At 46.4% G+C, this 3740-nt stretch overlaps 1 non-coding gene across 1 annotated transcript; it reads right to left on the reverse strand.

Annotated features, from left to right (window-relative positions):
• Positions 1 to 873: 873 nt before the first annotated feature.
• Positions 874 to 946, reverse strand: Trnak-cuu (transfer RNA lysine (anticodon CUU)). Its single transcript has one exon. It is a non-coding gene; the product is annotated as a tRNA-Lys (tRNA).
• Between the last annotated feature and the right edge of the window lie 2794 nt (positions 947 to 3740).

The following is a 3740-nucleotide window of genomic DNA, read 5'->3' on the forward strand; positions in this document are numbered from 1 at the left end:
TTATGAGAATAAGACTTCCCCTGTCTTTACCTGACTCATAAACTCGCAGTCCCCAGGTGCGTCCTGTCAGCCAACCTGGGCCCTCAGGAGTGGTGACAGTGACGTTTAGAACCTGACAGGATCTTTGATTGGCCAGTGGGTAGTCACCTAGGCTGCACCCCGGCGGCCCCCATGTCAGTTTAAGGTGTTTATCGGGGAAGGCAGGTTGCCACCCTGTTGCAGCTGTTTCACAGCCCCAATAAGCACAAAAATATTCTCCCAGGGAATTACAATATGATCTGCCCCCAGTTGCTGTGAGACAAAGGTAAAAATGACTTTGTTTGGGACAATGGAGCCCTGGAAAGAACCAACAGGGTGTGGGCGCAAACCATGGACTTCCTGATCCTACCCAAGTCCAAACCACCTCTTGGTCTTTCCAGTGACTAAGCTCCCATTTCTTTTTTCTTTTTCTTTTCTTTTCCTTTTTTTTTTTTTTTTTTAACCTCGACTTGTAAGAATGGATAAGTTCCCATTTCCAGGGTAGATAGGGCTGTACGGAGAAGGGAGCATGGCAACGCCTTTTTGTTTTGTCTTTTTAAATAAAAAACAACCCTACATTTATTGCTCCCAGTAAAAACGTAAGGGTAGACAAAACAATATGAACAAACACTTTACAAATACTCCCAAGGCAAACCACTTAATCAGCTGCCTTTTTTATATGGGTACACATCTCTCCGCCCCCACCCTATGTAAGTTGTAGCCATTTTGAAAATAAAGGAGACTCGATTGGAACCTCATCCTGTCTCCATCTCTCTTTTCTCTTGTCCTGCCCCCATCCCCGATCCCCTCTCCAGGTTGAGACCCATAGATTGATCCGCAGGCCGGATCAAGTGGCGCCCAATGTGGGGCACGAACCCACGACCCTGAGATTAAGAGTCTCATGCTCTACCGACTGAGCTAGCCGGGCTTTATATTTTACTTTTATTATACCGGGGAATCAAACTCACAACCTTGTGCTTGTCAGGCAAGCACTTGTGCCACTGAGCTAAATCTCCAGCACCTTTGTTTTTTTTTTTTTTTTTTTTTTTTAACAGTACCAGGGATTGAACTCATGACCTTCTGCTTACCAGGCAGGCACTTATGCCAGTGAGCTAAATCCCCGGCCCCTATTTTTTTTTTTCACCAGAGTCAGTATGGAGGTGGCGCCATTTTGAGTACCCTCGTGGTCTCCAGACAAAGGGAGTGGTGGCATGTCGCCATCTTGAAAAGGCTCCGGGATCTCAAGGACAACAGAGCTGGGAGGGCTGGGTGCCTTAGATAAGCTGGGTGGAGTACAATTGCAGAAGGCAGATAATGCAGCCTCACCCTGGGCGAGCGTCTCTGCGACCTGGGATCTGCGTGAGGTTGTATCAGCAGCTCAGAGATTAAAATCCAATATGAAAAAGCAGTTACAGGAAACTTTTTTGGACCAAAAACTTCATAATAGTCCTTAAGAGCATCTCCACCTGTTTAAATTAATGGTACCCTCTAGGGGGAACCATGGACACACTGAATGTATAAACTGAAAGTACTTTATTAGTTCCTTTGTCTTAACCTTAATCCCTCTAATCTTGAGAGCCTCCCTGAGGCCAGTCACGAACAATTCGTGCTCACTGAGTGCTTGTCCCATACTAATGCCATTCACCTACCGTGATTCAGGCGAGACGTAAGGTGGCCGTCTGCACGGATCACAGGAACGAAGTCCTTGAATCAGTCACGCTGGCCAGCGCTTTACTCCTGTGAACGGTCCCGCGTCGTTATCCCTCGTGCCAGGTGGGGTCCCATCTGGGTCGCCACTTGACCCGCCGCACGTTGGGCGCCACTTGATCCGGCCTGCGGATCAATCTATGGGTCTCAACCTGGAGAGGGGATCAGGGATGGGGGCAGGACAAGAGAAAAGAGAGATGGAGACAGGATGAGGTTCCAATCGAGTCTCCTTTATTTTCAAAATGGCTACAACTTACATAGGGTGGGGGCGGGCCATAGGCAGGAAGAGGGCACAGAGTGTTATCTGATAGGTCACCAGCACATCCGGATATATGATGTAAGCAGGAGGGGATTGTGGGTAATGTAGGTGGACATGAGGATCATGGGAAATGTAGGCTGACACACAAAATGCCCTCAGGCAGGAGGGGCAGGGCAGCAGCAGCTATTCAAAGCCGCTCCCTACACCCCACCCTGTCCCAAAGCTACTGCATGTTTGGAAGACAAAAGCCACCTCTCAAGGACTTCCATAAAAATGAAAATTCGGATACCGTTCGGCAATAAAAGACACTGGTCAGTTCCAGAAGGAACCCTTAGACTAAGTGTGACATAAATGCTGATTTGAATACAGCCAAGTGAGAATAAAGACTTGGTTTCTTGAGATTCACCAGGAGAAATTTTGAAATGAATCATTGAATTTGTAAGAAGCTGGGTTAACCAGCAGCTTGTCTATCTCAGACCCACCCTACTTCTGAACATAGGTAACCTGGAAAAAATGTAGAGGCAGAGGTAGGATTTCAAATGACTGCCTTCATACTATGCTGACTGTGCAAGATGGTGACTGCCATGACCCGAGCCCTGTGTCCCCTCTTGGCTACAGACTCCACCCACTTCCTCCAGACTTTCCAGCGTCGCCTAAGACAATGAGATTTTCCAGTTGGAGTGGAAGATGTCTTGCAGTATGCTTTGCCAGCGACTCACCAGACTTACAGAGTGATAAAGTCCAAGACTGATCCATGACAGGCTTCCATCTGGGCCAGAAGTGAAGTAACAACCCCGTGCTTGGTGGTGGTCGGGATCTCTATCTGTAGCAGAAGGGCATCTCCCTTGAAAATATGAAATCAGAGTATTTTCCACTTCACATCCTCTCGCCTCACAGTGGAGTTAAAACTTCAATGAGTCTATACATTTAATACCGCTTTCACTGGTGTTTCTCTGGCTGAAACCTTCACCCTACTTTGTATCTCTTCCTTTCTAGATGTGCTTTCAATGAGAGAAACTCATGCTCCTTCCCGGGCCTCATCCCCCTGCGTAGACCATGGTGCACCAGATCTTTCCATCACGTGTATCTTATGGGTGAGCTCCCAGGTCCCAGGCACCAGGTGGGGTTTTCACTCTATTTCAGTGACTACAAAAGACTCTGTCCAGGCTCTTGGGGAGCTGGCTGTGGGTGATATTGGTGTCAGAAAACGCTTTGTGCAGAGACCCAGAGTGCAAATGTGGTAGGTTTTACTGGCCATGTTCAGTCTCTGGAGTACACCTTTGCCTTATCTATTTCTTATTCTATTTTTGATCAACACATAATATTTAAACCTATTAATGGGATATAATCATGGTGTTTTGAGTCATTTCTATATTGAGTAGTGCTCAATCAAGATAATTAGCATCTCTACTGCTTTAAACTTTCCATCTTTTCTGTATGAAGAATACATTCAAAATCCTCTGTTCTAACAGTTTGGAGGTATGGAACGCACTGTCGTTAAATGTATTTACCTTGCCTCACCTTAGACCTTCATGGACTCCCTCCCCACCTCTTTCCCTACTCCAGTCCTGGATAATCACTGTTCTACTCTCAACTTCTATGAGGTCAGCGGTTTTAGGTGCCACTTGTGAGTGAGATTGTGCAGTATTTGTTTTTATGTACCTGGATCATGTCACTTCACATAATGTCTTTCAGGTCTGTCCAGTTTGTCTTACATGACAGAACACTGTGCTTTTAATGGCTGAATAGTATTCCA

The sequence above is a fragment of the Cavia porcellus genome, unplaced genomic scaffold (genome assembly GCF_034190915.1).
Source record: "Cavia porcellus strain 051 isolate PalLab524CR breed Dunkin Hartley unplaced genomic scaffold, mCavPor4.1 scaffold_10, whole genome shotgun sequence".
Classification (NCBI taxonomy): domain Eukaryota; kingdom Metazoa; phylum Chordata; class Mammalia; order Rodentia; family Caviidae; genus Cavia; species Cavia porcellus.